This window comes from Schistocerca nitens, chromosome 7, assembly GCF_023898315.1.
Source record: "Schistocerca nitens isolate TAMUIC-IGC-003100 chromosome 7, iqSchNite1.1, whole genome shotgun sequence".
In the NCBI taxonomy this organism is placed as follows: Eukaryota; Metazoa; Arthropoda; class Insecta; order Orthoptera; family Acrididae; genus Schistocerca; species Schistocerca nitens.
Window position 1 is genome coordinate 285,940,075 of NC_064620.1, and position 16,892 is coordinate 285,956,966.

General features: G+C 45.3%; 1 protein-coding gene and 1 pseudogene across 1 annotated transcript in view; one reads left to right on the forward strand and one right to left on the reverse strand.

Moving 5' to 3' along the window:
* The window catches only part of LOC126195579 (uncharacterized), a 67,073-nt gene that overhangs the window by 37,556 nt on the left and 12,625 nt on the right, over positions 1-16,892 (reverse strand). The window lies entirely within an intron of this gene.
* Positions 2,608-2,725, forward strand: LOC126195922 (5S ribosomal RNA; annotated as a pseudogene).

Sequence of the window (16,892 nt, forward strand, 5' to 3'; positions counted from 1 at the left end):
TACATGTATGCCACACCACTCATCCCCGTAGTAGAATAATGTCAATAATGCAAAAAGAATTTCTCATTCTGTAGCAAAGTGTGTGGTGATATGAAACCTACTGACAAATTAAAACTATGTGCCAGACAGAGACTCGAACCGTGGGCCTATCCCTTTTGCGTGCAACTAAGTGCCCTGGGGATTAAACTATCCCAGCACGACTCACGGCCTATTCTCATAGCTGTATCTCCGCAAGTACCTCATCTCCTACCCTCCAAATACGCAGACGTTCTCCTCCTAAACTTTCAGGTACCTGGTTCGAGTCCTGATTCGGCAGACAGTTTTAATCCGCCAGATAGTTTCAATGTCAATAATATCCAAGCAGATGACAAAATGTCTGAATGTCTATAAGAATAGCTATCGTAAGTGTTTCTCCTATGCTATCTTTAGCAGTACCTTTCACTTAGGATAGTTAACTCACTTGACTAGCGACATCTACGACTAAGAAAATCAATAGGAGCCTTAACCGATGGATGATGCTGAACGTGGATGATGTCGTTGTGTCCAAAACGGTAAAACTTCAGGATCAAGCATCGCCTTTCAATTTATTATTTCTTTACTGTTAACTATTCACTGCCCATTTTGCACACAGTATCCATGTCCGATGATGAACACATTAACTCATTTGCAAAGTAACTAGGTTTCTGAAGCTGGGAGCTCGATTCTTTGAAGAATCAGGGGGTGGGGGTGGGTGTTACTCGTGCAAAAAGAAACAGATAATTACTGAAAAATTTTAGTACATGCCGCATACAAATGCTTTGAAGATCATTGCTATTGAAGAAGACAGATATTGATCAATCAGCGGTTGGAGGTACAGATAAGGTTGAGTCATGGAATAGGTCAATAACAGTTTGAGGAAGAAAGCTTCAGAGTAAGCAGACACACCTATGAAGAAGCGAGAGTGAAGAGCATATAAAATCGAACATTTCGGTAAGTTAAGTATTTATGTACACTGCTGGCCATCAAAAATGCAACACCAGAAAGAATAGCAAATAATTAAATTTGACTTATTATGCGTATTCAGTAGAAAGAATACTTGATTAAATTTTGAAGATGATTTGGGGAGTATACAGAGCTCATAATTTAGTACGTGGAGCTACCATTTCTTTGAGCAAAAACGTTGCTAACCTTCATGGGCATCGAGTCGACTGGGAATCATACTATTTTGCGTTATCTTGTTGAAAGGTAACGAGACGGGGACCTCGAGGATAGGGCACAGCTACCGGCCTTAACTCGTCAGAAATGTAACGCCTCCTGCACTAATTACCAGCTGTGCGAACCATAGGTGATAGGTTTGTGAACGCAGTGGCACCCCATACCATCAAGCCAGTTACAGGCCTCTATCACGATGATTAGCGCGTTCTCCTCGGAATCTAGAGTCACGTGTATGTCCATCGGGATGTGTACGCGAACCAGAGACGCCTAGAAGAGACGACCTGGTCCCAAGTTGGTGTCTAGAGCCGTTATTGAGTGCATAGCTGTCCGTATCTCTATGCTGCTGTCTCAAGGAAAGCTGCAACAATTGTCGCCCTCCTGACCAGCCAGCTCTCATACACTGATAAGCCAAAACGTTATGACCATCTGCTTTATAGTTTGCTTGTCCGTCTTTGAAATTAAATACTTCACTGATTCCGCGTACCAGGGATCCGACAATTTGTTGGTAGGTTTAGGGAGGTATGTGGCGTTAGATTTCTACGCACAGGTTACGCAATTCGCGTAAACAACGGGCCGCTGATCTGCGTCCGCGGTGATGGCGCTCGATAGCGACCCAGATGAATTCCATAGGATTTACATCAGGGGAATTTGATCGCCGAGACATCAATTTGAGTTCACTATAATGCTCCTCAAAGCAACTACAGGGCGGTTCTAGCTCCGGGACACTGACGGTTACACCGCTGAAAGATGACGTCGCCGTCGAGGAGGACATCAAGCGTGAAGGCATGCAGATAGTTCGCAGCTGTCAGCGTGTCTTCAATTACTATCACTGGTCCCATGCAAGCGCAGGAGAATGTCTACCACAGCACAATACTGCTTCCACCAGCCTGTGTCCGTGGCCCGTTGCACATTTACAGCTGCCATTCACCTCAACGACGACGTTCGTGGAGACGACCATCGACCTAGTGTAGCAAAAATGTGATTCACCCAAAGAGCCGACACGTTTCCACTGATCGACGGTAGAATCCCGATAGTCTCGTGGCCACTGCAGTCGTAATTGACGATATCATCAACACGTAGGGGAGGTCTGCTGCGAAGCTCCATGGTGAATACCGTGCGAAGAACGATGTGCTCCGAAACATTTGTGCATGCATCGCCATTGTGCTCGTTCGGCAGAGACGGCACGGATCACCATCTATCCTACTTTACAGAGCAGACAAGCCTCCAAACCTCACGTTTTGAGAAGAGTCGTGGACGTCTAATCATTTAGCGCCTAGCGGTAGTTTCACTGTCCTTCTACGTCTTTCTATAGATGCTCACGCCAGTAGCATGTGAACATTCGACCAGCTTCGCCGTTTTCTAGATACTCGTTCACAGGCTCTGTCTAATAATAGCCTGCCCTTTGTCAGAGTCGCCAACGGCCTTGCCGCAGTGGTAACACCTGTTCCCGTCAGATCACCGAAGTTAAGCGCTGTCGGGCTGGGCTAGCACTTGGATGGGTGACCATCCGTTCTGCCGAGCGCTGTTGGCAAGCGGGGTGCACTCAGCCCTTGTGAGGCAAACTGAGGAGCTACTTGATTGAGAAGTAGCGGCTCCGATCTTGGAAACTGACATACGGCCGGGAGAGCAGTGTGCAGGCCCCGTGCCCCTCCATATCCGCATCCAGTGACGCCTATGGGCTGAGGATGACACGGCGGCCGGTCGGTGCCTTCGGTACCGTTGGGCCTACATGGCCTGTTCGGGAGGAGTTTAGTTTTGTTTTTGTCAGAGTCGCTTATCTCAATGGACTTTCCTATTTGTAGCCCATATTTTCACCAGGGTGGTCCCCTGTCTGTGTCTTCTTCACGTACACACTTCTGTTACCGCATCACGTGCTCGCAATGCCACCAGGCGGCATCCAACGCTGCAGTGGGCAGTGATCATAATGTTTTGGCTGATCACTGCGTATAGTGCCCAAAATCAGACCTACACTCTCATATCCTCTCAGGTACTCGCCGACGTTCTTTGTACCTAACAGTATCCAGTGTGCCCGTGACACTGAAAGCCACAGCCTACACCAACTATTATTTTGAGACGAAGATCACTGCAGTGCCACATGAAGCAGCCGGCCACATTCCGTGGTCTCTGACTCTAGTAGCTGCAGGCGACCGCACTGTTGGGTGGCTTCCCTAGTGAGTCACTTGTTCAAACGTGGGTTCCGGGCTGCCCGGCTTCACTGCTGTTGTTCACTGGTCCTGGTGAGCCCTCATTGTTGCTGATCACCATCCAGTGTGGCAATATGTGTTTGACTTCGTACATATTGGGTACTACAGTTTATACACCGTCATTTCCAGTGCTGTACATTGCGATCACGATGCAGCCAACTGCTTCAGGCTGCCCCTAGCACACACCACCAGCGACATGCGGCAGTCTTCAGTCCTCTGTGGCCTCGCTGATGGCAGAGCCCATCACTACCAGTGAGTGCTGCTTCCCTGGCAGACAGTTGCTGACACCAGGCTGCCACACTGCCACACTTCTGCGGAGCATTATGTCATTAGGGGCCAACAGCCTTCCACCTACTGCGATCGAGGCTTTGTACCTAATATGAATAAAGAGCTATTGTATTCAGGGGTGTTCTACTAACAGTCTAACTCACAATTCCAGTCACTACCATCCGTTCAGCTCATGTCCAGGCGAGGAAGCGGCGCTTCACCGTGACCTATGAACGGCTAATTTCAACACTTCCTCCTCAGGGTAACTTCCCAATGCCAGCGGGACTAATAGCGTATACTAGAACTGGCTTGCGCTGTATAATGTGGATTCTGTGGGCTGGTGCATCTTGACATTTCTCATGTTAACAAATCGTTGCCATTGGTGAAAGAAGTGGTAAATGAAAAAAAGAAAATCGTACATACGCGGATAAGACCGCTCTATGCCACGTCCATTGTGTACACAGAGGAGGCGCCTAGAAGAGTTGACGGGGTGCCACTGCTGTGCCCAGTGATGTGCTGTGTACAGGGATGTGCTGTGTCCAATATCAGTCTGTATTTCTCGCAGCTGTCTCAAAGGAAGCCGTAACAATGGTCGTGCTGTTGACTCTGTGGCGCTACAGACGCCGTCGCACTATCCATGTGGATATCTAATGCAAAGAACCCCGTTTCCTGACTCAAGCTGCGTGGCGAGGATGTACGACTGTGCACAGCCGAACGAGTATTTCTATATTCCTCTCCGGTGCTAGTCACGTGCGAATATTGAGGTCCTGCATGGCGTTGAGTATGACCCTCCAAACTCACCTATTCCATATTCGCATGACAGTCGTCGGACCTCCACCAACGCGTGCAGCAATATCGCGGAGCGATTAACCCCATATCAAATGGTTCAAATGGCTCTGAGCACTATGGGGCTTAACTTCTCAGGTCATCGCCGGCCGCGGTGGTCTAGCGGTTCTAGGCGCGCAGTCCGGAACCGCGCGGCTGCTACGGTCGCAGGTTCGAATCCTGCCTCGGGCATGGATGTGTGTGATGTCCTTAGGTTAGTTAGGTTTAAGTAGTTCTAAGTTCTAGGGGACTGATGACCACAGATGTTAAGTCCCATAGTGCTCAGAGCCATTTGAACCATTTTCTGAGGTCATCAGTCCCCTAGAACTTAGAACTACTTAAACCTAAACTAACCTAAGGACATCACACACATCCATGCCCGAGGCAGGATTCGAACCTGCGACCGTAGCGGTCGCGCGGTTCCAGACTGAAGCGCCTAGAACCGCTCGGCCACACCCGGTCGACAGGCCGCGAGCCTGCCTCCGTCAAATTTCGGTACTTGTTGCCAGACGTTTCTCATTCTTACTCGAGATATAACACGATCTTCTCACAAACAACAAGCATCCAAACGCGATTTCTGAATGAAGAACACGTTGTGTTACCTTTCCTTATATACAGAATGTAGAAAGCGTTACTCCTACTAACTTTGTGTGTTTGCCTTGTCGTACTAATCACTCGTATTTCCAGTTATGTAGTATATTTCGTATCACTTTGACATTAGTTGAATGTCGTCCTCGTTGTTCCCACGACCAGAATGTAGTACAACTTGAAAATCAAAGTCAGTGAAAGTTTTATCTGATGCAACAGAGACGTAATGATATGGAAGGAGAGCAGCTAGAAAAACTGTGTAACAAGGGACGACTGAGCGTCCTGCCCCACATTCTTCTCCCGCACAAAATTAGTCGCGCTCATTGAGCCGCTTCACATAAATATAAATAAATCGTGGGCAGGTGATCCAAAACGACACAGCAATATTGTGATAAACAGGCCCATTTCTAATCATAACTTCCCCCTAAACGTCTGTCTAGCTCATTGTTGACCAGCGTTGCCTGGTGAAACGTTGTTGTGATGCCTCGTGTAAGGGGGAGAAATGCGTACCATCACGTTTCCGACTTTGATAAAGGTCGGATTGTAGCCTATCGCGATTGCGGTTTATCGTATCGCGACACTGCTGCTCGTGTTGGTCGAGATCCAATGATTGTTAGCAGAATATGGAATCGGTGGTTTCAAGAGGGTAATACGGAACGCCGTGCTGGATCCCAACGGCCTCGTATCACTAGCTCGCCCTCAAATTCTGTGCTTACGAAGCTCCCTTAGTGTTGTTTTGGTGCTGGCAGGATTTGCAAGTGCGAGATTCAGTTCTGCAGTGGCTTTAGCATCTGTTGCCCTCTTGTTTTTATTGAAAATCCTCATTAATGAAAGTCCATCACAGTTTCTAAACACACACTTTCGTCCGCTTTGTGACTTAGCGGATGACATTTTTCCGTTTTTCCGGTATTCGTTATAAACCTACGATATCGTGCCTCTGGAAACACCAAACACTTGGCTACCTAGGTTACCGAAGCACCAACAATTTGCTCACTTTCGAATTCACTTACCTCTGACATGATGCACTCACTACTACACAAAAGACTGTTCTGACCACGACTAACACCAGGGACGTATTGAGGGCACTGCGAAGGTGCCGTTCCTGATCATATAGAGTGGGGCAACCTGCAGGCTTGGCAATCACCTCCATTTATGTTCAAGCACGCATTTCTCGCCACGTTTCCCTGGCAATGGGAATATAATTCTGATTCAAATGGCTCTGAGCGCTATGGGACTTAACATCTGTGGTCATCAGTCCCCTAGAACTACTTAAACCCAACTAACCTAAGGACATCACACACATCCATGCCCGAGGCAGGATTCGAACCTGCGGCCGTAGCGGTCACGCGGTTCCAGACTGAAGCGCCTAGAATTCTGAATCCCTGATGAATCTTTGAGTGAAATTTGTTTTCCTCTGGGAACGTTATAATTTTTTAATTTAGAATACAATCTAGGATTCGGTGGCAGACTGACGTCAGCGATATTTGTCTACAATTCTGTGTATCTAATGCTTTATCCTTTTTATAAACAGAAGTGACCTTTGCTCTTTCCAAGTCATGCGTCTTGATAAATATGAGCTTGGGAAGGAGGCAATTCTGTGGCGTACTCGATGTAAAATCTAGCTGGAAATCTGTCAGGGCCTGGTGCCTTGTTCGCTTTAATTGCCGCTAGTTTTAATTCTTTTTCAGTACCGCGGGTGCTAATATCGATATTGCTCATTTGTAAATCCGCGCGGTGGTGAAACGTTCGTACAGTAACATCATCTTCCATAAATACATTTTACACTACTGGCCATTAAAGTTGCTACACCACTAAGATGACGGGCTACAGACGCGAAATTTAACCGAAGAAGATGCTGTGATATGCAAATGATTTGCTTTTCAGAGCATTCACACAAGGTTGTCGCCGGTGGCGACACCAACAACGTGCTGACATGAGGAAAGTTTCCATCCTATTTCTCGTATACAAACAGCAGTTGATCAGCGTTGCCTGGTGAAACGTTGTTGTGATGCCTCGTGTAAGGGGGAGAAATGCGTACCATCACGTTTCCGACTTTGATAAAGGTCGGATTGTAGCCTATCGCGATTGCGGTTTATCGTATCGCGACACTGCTGCTCGCGTTGGTCGAGATCCAATGATTGTTAGCAGAATATGGAATCGGTGGTTTCAAGAGGGTAATACGGAACGCCGTGCTGGATCCAAACGGCCTCGTATCACTAGCAGTCGAGATGACAGGCATCTTATCCGCATGGCTGTAAAGGATCGTGCAGCCACGTCTCGATTTCTGAGTCAACAGATTGGGACGTTTGCAAGACAACAACCATCTGCACGAACAGTTCGACGACGTTTGCAGCAGCATGGACTATCAGCTCGGATACCATGCCTGCGGTTACCCTTGACGCTGCATCACAGACAGGAGCGCCTGCGATGGTGTGCTCAACGACTGACCTGGGTGCACGAATGGCAAAACGTCATTTTTTCGGATGAAAACAGGTTCTGTTTGCAGCATCATGATGGTCGCATCCGTGTTTGGCGACATCGCGGTGAACGCACATTGCAAGCGTGTATTCGTCATCGCCATACTGGCGTATCACCCGGCGTGATGGTATGGGGTGCCATTTGTTACACGTCTCGGTCACCTCTTGTTCGCATTGACGGCACTTTGAACAGTTGACGTTACATTTCAGATGTGTTACGACCCGTGGCTCTACCTTCCATTCGATCCCTGCGAAACCCTACATTTCAGCAGGATAATGCACGACCGCATATTGCAGGTCCTGTATGGGCCTTTCTGGATGCAGAAAATGTTCGACTGCTGCCCTGGCCAGCACATTCTCCATATCTCTCACCAATTGAAACTTCTGGTCAAGCCGGCCGAAGTGGCCGCGCGGTTCTGGCGCTGCAGTCTGGAACCGCGAGGCCGCTACGGTCGCAGGTTCGAATCCTGCCTTGGGCATGGATGTGTGTGATGTCCTTAGGTTAGTTAGATTTAACTAGTTCTAAGTTCTAGGGGACTAATGACCTCAGCAGTTGAGTCCCATAGTGCTCAGAGCCATTTGAACCATTTTGAACTTCTGGTCAATGGTGGCCGAGCAACTGGCTCGTCACAATACGCCAGTCACTACTCTTGATGAACTGTGGTATCGTGTTGAAGCTGCATTTGCAGCTGTACCTGTACACGTCATCCAAGCTCTGTTTGACTCAGTGCCCAGGCGTATCAAGGCCATTATTACGGCCAGAGGTGGTAGTTCTGGGTACTGATTTCTCAGGATCTATGCACCCAAACTGGGTGAAAATGTAATCACATGTCAGTTCTAGTATATTATATTTGTCCAATGAATACCCGTTTATCACCGCATTTCTTCTTCGTGTAGCAATTTTAATGGCCAGTAGTGTATAATTCAGAGTTTAAAATCTCTTCTCTCTACTGCTGTCTTCAGTTTCGACACCAGACGAATGCACGAGAGACTGAATGGTAGGATTGGGGTCATTCATTGACTTTACATACCCGTATGACCAGAACTTACTAGGAGTTCTTATAAACCTTTCGCCGGTATCTGATTATGAAAATAATTATAGCCTTCACACACGAGTCTTCTTAGAAAAGCACGAGTTCCTATTATCGTTATCAGCATCCATCCAATCTCTCTTCCACTGAGAGTACATTTTGTCTGTTTTCACATCATCTACGAGTAGGAGCATTAAACCATGACATGTCTTGGCTTTTTTTATTATGATGCTTGGAATATCTTTTGACAGACCACGGTTTATAACGTCTTTCAACTGTAGCTACAGTTTTCCCGCGTTCGCCAGATCTGAAATAATATTTATCAATTCGTCCTTTAAATAAGTTGAGCGTGACACTCTGTCAGTTCGAACAAACACAAATACTGTCCTAACTTTCCTGAACACCTTTCTTGCGTTTGGTGTTCATGTTCCTGTGATATCAACATGGTCGCTAAGCCATCTCGCATTGGCGACAATATCGATACTGATGACACACACGTTTTAAACGTCGACTAACACATACGTTGTCGACGACGTCAAAGTTTCATTTTCTTCCCCTAAGTTTTGGGACATTGCAGATGGACACAAGGCGCCCCACAACCCATGAAACGGACTGTAACGGAGAATATTGCAAGCTGCAGAGGCATTTCGGAATTTTTAGAATTATTAGACGTCAGTTCCGAACAACCTCGCCGTCCAAATCACCTGATCTTAATCCGTGTGGCGTCTGGCTGTGATCTTATCTGAAAGATATTGTGACCATTGCTCCAATTACGAACGTACATGCTCGAATTGAAGGCAATGCATTGTACAACGCATTCTGAACGTGACCCACAACTTGTGGCATGAAAGGGTTGACAACAAATTGAACGTGTCTTGCGCCAGTCCCACGAGAATCAGAAACCGATTTAAGTTTAATTTTTTGCGAATTTTGGCCTCGGGACAATTAAAAACCGATTTTTCCCATCCGATGTGGTACGACCTGGCCGTGACGGATGGGCTTACCGAACTAACAGTGCCACAACTGCTTATTGCCCAACTTGTGCAGTCATGCACGTTGAACAGTAAGGATGCTGTAAAGTTCAACTCAAACCATAGCCGTCGTATTGTTATTCATCTGTCATTTATAGCCGACACCTGACCACATTTACGTTAAGACGCTTACAACACCATCTATTGTCTTTTTTTAATGACATTCCCCCTCTGTCAATAATATTCTGTTCAAATTTGACGTCATTCTGAGCAGTGGTTCTCTTTCTACAGCGTTTTGAAACTGGGGCTTTAATATCCGGACACCCAATATATCAAATGTTTTCACACAATAAAAATAATAGTTTCTTTTCATTAATGCTTAGTAAATCGATTTATCATAACTTACAAGAATAACAGTTTACACAGTATGAAACCTAAGCGTCCACCAACTGCTATCTGTATTTCAATTATCACTACGATTGTGCCGCAGGTCGGCAGACTATGGCTGTGTAAATGAGAAGAATGCTGTTTCTTGGAAGTTTTTGTGCCAATGATCAGAAAAAAACAGTGTTCCTGTTATTTTTTTTCTTAGTAGAGGACCCCTCCATTTCCATCTTGCCTCACTCAACTCCCTGTGGTCTGCCGGCTCTAGCCGTGTATTCCAAGAAACACAACGTGCCGGATTTGTTATTGACGTTGGGGACGGCCAGCCAGTGAATGGATACCTTTACCTGGCTCTAATTTTCTCTGTAGCCGGCCAGGCCGCAAGCGCATCTGTCACGGCTACATGTTTCCAGTCATCAACTGTCCAATATCGGTGTTGACGGGCCCAGGCGAGACGTAAAGCTTTGCGTTGTGCAGTCATCAAGGGCACACGAGTGGGTCTTCGGCTCCGAAAGCCCATATCGATGATATTTCGTTGAAAAGTTCGCACGCTGGCGCTACATATCTCTGTATTTAATACGCATGCCTATACCAGTTTCTTTGGTGCTTCAGTGTATAAATAAGGGACCCGAACTTTTATTCAATGCTTGGGAATTTCCGCTGGGCGAGAGATTCGCGATAAATGCAAGCTGAGTAAGGGGCCAATGCTGTAGTGCACTATTTACCAAACAGAACTGTAATTCCATCTGGATCTGGGATGCCTATTTTAAGTCCTCCTTACGAGAGCCTGTGCGACGGTAATAAGATGGTATGTTGTGTGAACGCTTTCTTAAAAGCGAAATTGAAAAGTTGAGCTTTCTTTTTGCTGTCCTCTGTTGGCACACCAGACTGGTCAAATAGTGACTGGAGAGCCGTCTTTGACCTGTCTGGCGATTTACGTAGGACCAGAATTTTTTCAGGTTCTGTGCCACATTTTTTGCTAATGTATGACGATGATAGTTGTTGTATGCTTCGCACATCAGTCTTTTTACAGATGCACGAACTACTACTATGTTCCACCTGTCGTCATTTGTGCGTTCTTTTTTGAACCGAACAGCGTTTGCTTCCTCAGCGTTTTCTGGATTTTATTATCAAAGCACGGTTGGTATTTCCCTTCTTTAATCCACTTACTCGGCACTTACTTCTTCAGAGTCCAATTTACAGTAAGTGGGGTGCTAGCAACTGCTTATCTACTCTTTCTGTCAAAATTACTCTCCCAGCCTTCTGGACTGGTTTATTACCTTCAGCAACGATCATCGCCATGATGACACCGTCGACAAGTTCAAGCATGTTTGAAGCTACAAGGTCTAAAAGATATCCATTGCGCGTGTGGGCTGTCGAACTAGCTGCTCAAGACAGTTTTCAGAAAAGTGTTCACAAATACTTGACAAGACTGCCTGTCCATACACTCTGCAGTTAATCCATAGACGTCCCAGTCTACACTCGGTACGTTAAAATCGTCTCCAGCTATTATTGCATGATCTGACTGTTTCCACGCTACTGAGCTTAGACTTTTTTTAAATGACTCTAAAGATATCACTGTAGAATCAGGTGGCCAGTAAAAACGCCCAACAGTTAACTTGATTCCATCTACACCTGCTATACCCTTTCAGATATCTACACAATCGCTCTCAAATTCGACCTCAATAGAGATAGTATCTTTATCGACAGCAATGAACACTTCCCCTCCTACGACGTCTAATCGGTCTTTCCGACACACGTTCCAGGACTCTTTGGATTTCAGCCATCTCTTGGACCCGAGAATAATTTGTGTACGACAAAATTCCTGGATCACAGTACACTCTATTCCGAATATTTCGACAATTTACTTTAAAATTTTGACAGTCGAAGTGTCTTTGCTCTGAATGCTGTTGGATTTCAACAACTGCTTGTCGACTGGCAAGTGTTCATCAGATTGCCTCAAACTACTGCCATCTAGCGTATATTCGAGCCCAGGGCCAAGAGCGATAGACAACCGACCCATCTGGCTTTAACTGATTCACAGTAGGCTATCGATGCCAGTTCAAACCAAGATAACGATGTTATCTCAAGGTCACTTCCGATGTCAGGTTGCACACTCGTGCCAGTTATATTCAAGGTCATCCTCATTCTCCTCTCCATGGGAAATCATTCTGCAGTTGATCAGGATCACCCATGGGAACCCCAGCCCTAACCTTGTATCTTAGGCAATTGTGCGAGTTATATTCATGGTGTGACGGTACGTCACATAAATGGTCATTTGGAGAAAGGGAAACGAAGTTTTTGCTATGAGACATGTGAAACATAAATTATCTAAAGACTAATTACGTCTGCACGATGTACAACAAAGCGTAAAGAACGTAAGTTATTATTATTAAAAACACAAATATCGATGCAATTAACAAAACACAGTTTTTTGGTATAATCTCTGTGTAACACAGGCCATGAAGATCAGAGATAATGCTTTGATTGTATCATCTCTCCTGCTTTTGTTTCGTCTAGCTGCAGGCCGCCATTGTAGTGCTGTTTGATAATTAACGTAAGTTTTATCTGTATTTTTGAAAAATATAATGGAAATTGTTATTAGAAAGTGTGTGTTATTGACTTAGTTGTCACCTCTCACGAACGCAACCATTTATTACAATTAACAAAATTTTCACAGAACTTCGTAGTGCAGGGAGCTCATCTCCCCTAGCAGTATTTAGTCGGCCATTACGCTGACTGTATTATTTAATTAAAATTTCATGTCATAATATTAAATGTAAATGTGACAGGTTTCTTTACCTTGATCTTACAATAGTCTCAGAGTTAACAGAGTAAAAATACACTCCTGGAAATTGAAATAAGAACACCGTGAATTCATTGTCCCAGGAAGGGGAAACTTTATTGACACATTCCTGGGGTCAGATACATCACATGATCACACTGACAGAACCACAGGCACATAGACACAGGCAACAGAGCATGCACAATGTCGGCACTAGTACAGTGTATATCCACCTTTCGCAGCAATGCAGGCTGCTATTCTCCCATGGAGACGATCGTAGAGATGCTGGATGTAGTCCTGTGGAACGGCTTGCCATGTCATTTCCACCTGGCGCCTCAGTTGGACCAGCGTTCGTGCTGGACGTGCAGACCGCGTGAGACGACGCTTCATCCAGTCCCAAACATGCTCAATGGGGGACAGATCCGGAGATCTTGCTGGCCAGGGTAGTTGACTTACACCTTCTAGAGCACGTTGGGTGGCACGGGATACATGCGGACGTGCATTGTCCTGTTGGAACAGCAAGTTCCCTTGCCGGTCTAGGAATGGTAGAACGATGGGTTCGATGACGGTTTGGATGTACCGTGCACTATTCAGTGTCCCCTCGACGATCACCAGTGGTGTACGGCCAGTGTAGGAGATCGCTCCCCACACCATGATGCCGGGTGTTGGCCCTGTGTGCCTCGGTCGTATGCAGTCCTGATTGGGGCGCTCACCTGCACGGCGCCAAACACGCATATGACCATCATTGGCACCAAGGCAGAAGCGACTCTCATCGCTGAAGACGACACGTCTCCATTCGTCCCTCCATTCACGCCTGTCGCGACACCACTGGAGGCGGGCTGCACGATGTTGGGGCGTGAGCGGAAGACGGCCTAACGGTGTGCGGGACCGTAGCCCAGCTTCATGGAGACGGTTGCGAATGGTCCTCGCCGATACCCCAGGAGCAACAGTGTCCCTAATTTGCTGGGAAGTGGCGGTGCGGTCCCCTACGGCACTGCGTAGGATCCTACGCCGACCACTGGCGACAACATCGATATGTACTGTGGAGACCTCACGCCCCACGTGTTGAGCAATTCGGCGGTACGTCCACCCGGCCTCCCGCATGCCCACTATACGCCCTCGCTCAAAGTCCGTCAACTGCACATACGGTTCACGTCCACGCTGTCGCGGCATGCTACCAGTGTTAAAGGCTGCGATGGAGCTCCGTATGCCACGGCAAACTCGCTGACACTGACGGCGGCGGTGCACAAATGCTGCGCAGCTAGCGCCATTCGACGGCCAACACCGCGGTTCCTGGTGTGTCCGCTGTGCCGTGCGTGTGATCATTGCTTGTACAGCCCTCTCGCAGTGTCCGGAGCAAGTATGGTGGGTCTGACACACCGGTGTCAATGTGTTCTTTTTTCCATTTCCAGGAGTGTAGATTTCGTTTATTAATATTTAGAATACTGAATGAGTTCAGTATGTTTCGAGTTTGGCCGCTAACGGCAGTTGAGATTCTCTGCAGTTTTGCCTTGCAAATAATGAACAACAAATATTAAAAATATTTTCATTCAATAAGCTCCGCAATTTCTAAGTTAATCTTTATGTAGTTTGGTACATAAATAACCAGTAGCCCCTGAGACTCATATTAATAATTACAGTTTGCGTAAGAATACGCATATTTTCTTTTCTAAGTAGCAGCGCCCACGCAAACTATTTATTAGAAGGCGGTGAGTCGCGCGTTGTGTTTAAAAAATATTATATCGTACGTACTTCGGGGCAGCAGATGTCCGTACGAGTGTTATCGCGGTATAAGTTAATTAAAAGTCTCATGCTAGCCCACAATATTTAAAGCCACCCCAACCGAAATCATAAAATATAATTATAAAAATAAAAATATATAATTATCCCGTGATAAAGTGGCCAAGCACATATACACTTATACCATGATAATGGTCACTGCGGGGAACCTCTGCACTATCCATGCACCTTAGGCAATTTTGCAAGGTTTATTCAAGCTCATGATATACCTCGCTGAAGGTCATTTGTGATATAAAATTGGTGGGAAACCCATGGACCGATTAAAATGGATGGAAACTTCTCCTTTCCCCCATGGACCTATAAGTACAAGCTCCCCCTCCCGTTTATAACTAGTTCAGTTGCATAGGTCTCTTCAGCCAAGGACTATCTATCATGGGGAGAGGTTCAGTTTTGTTATAACCAAATTATTATTAACAACAATTCTGTAGTGAAATTGTCTGAAATAATAACAGATTAATTAACAGTTTATTAACAACAATTACTTTCCTGTAGTACAAACTTTTACAATAAATTTTTGTTATTTATTAACAATTTGTCCATGGTTTTATTTGTAAATACAGTGTAGAATTTTTTATAACTTATATACATTGGGATATTTGCAAAGCTGTTTTTTACATTTTTTCTGGTGATTTATGACTCATGATTTATACTGAAACTAGTAGAGAGAAGGATAACTTAAATACTACGTTTACCAGTTCGCTTGTGTCACACTTGTTACACTTTTATAAAATATTTACATTTTAATAATTTTATTTCTGGTCGTCCTATATCAATATTTGCGTTTTTCTTTCTGATCATTTTCCATACAGGGTGATTCTGATTAACGTTTAAAAAGCTCTGGAGGGAGATAAATGATGCTGAGACATTAATTTTATAAAAGACACATGGGGCTGTAAATATCGAGAAATGCCCCAGAAGTAGATAACAAATGTTGAACATGCGACGCCGTCAGATTACATACGTTGCTGCATCTGATCATCCAAACCCAACTCAAGTATTCATATCAGTGTGACTCCAGGCCTATGTGCATGTCGTTAGCACATGAGGCCGGTGGTTCGAGTCTTGCTTCTGACAGGCAATATTTTTGCACTGTGTTAGACAGTTATGTGTTTACATCGAGGTAATATTCATTATTTCATTTACTGGTCTCGTGGCCTCCGCTGGTTTATTTAAAGTATATTACAACCAAAACCTACCATATTCCATCACAAGTAAATGAGTAGAAGTTTCAGCGTTACCAGTAATGACCTACATTTTCTTTACCAAACAATGTCTGCATACAAAGAAGAAAGGACTAAAGGAAAGAAACAGAAAATAAGAACAGCTTTCCCTTGGTTACAGCGAGGAAATTAATTCTGTAATTCCTACATTTACAACGGATCACGTTTTCAAAAAAAAAAAAAAAAAGTGTTCGAAATTTGCACCATTGTGCAGCAACAGTTAGCAGTGTCCCATAACTGCGAATCTGGGATCGACAAACCCAACTGCTCACTTGTGATGAGGTATGCCATCTGACGATATCACATGTTCAACATCTCTCATCCACTTTTGGGTTATTTCCCGAAATTTTGGCCACACGCTCCTTATATTCAATTACTTGTCGCAGTGGCGTCTGCATCTCATTGGGTGTTTTGGAACTTTATTAAAAAGAAGCACCAACTGATGAGGGAAGCCATACACACACACACACACAAAGCACACGCAATTATGTACAATACTTACATGCACACTGGTCCTGTTAGCAATATATATGAGAAACGAGGACAAGCACAGACAGATGAGGGAAACCATACACACACACTCACAAAACTATGTACAACACTTACACACACACACACACACACACAGTATGCATGCAAAATATATGTGCACATAGTGTGCAATCAGGCATGCATACACACTACACAAATGTCTATGACATGCAGTTCATCCAGCTATTACACACACAGATCCACTATTTACAGATAAATAAATGCACAATCGCATAACCCACCATTCAACAAATAGTGTGGGTATGGGAGGGTCTCGATCGCATCGCCATAGGTGAACCATTTGTCATCATGTTGGCACAGCGCTACTTGCAGCTGCAGTGCGGTATATACCTTCAGGCCTGAAATCAAAAGACTACCTGGAAGACCATATGTGGAGCAGTGCCAACACCCTCGAGCAGACACATCTTGTAATCCTTGATCGTAAGAGCTTTTGAGGACACATGATGTACACCTGTATCCCACCTCAGGATATCACCTTCACCTATGTGGTATGCATATATTTTCGACCTGTGCCCCACAAAATCCACAACCTGCAAATCAATTGGCTCGTCTTTCATCGGGCCAATAAACTTCTTGTTTTGTGGTCTAATTCCT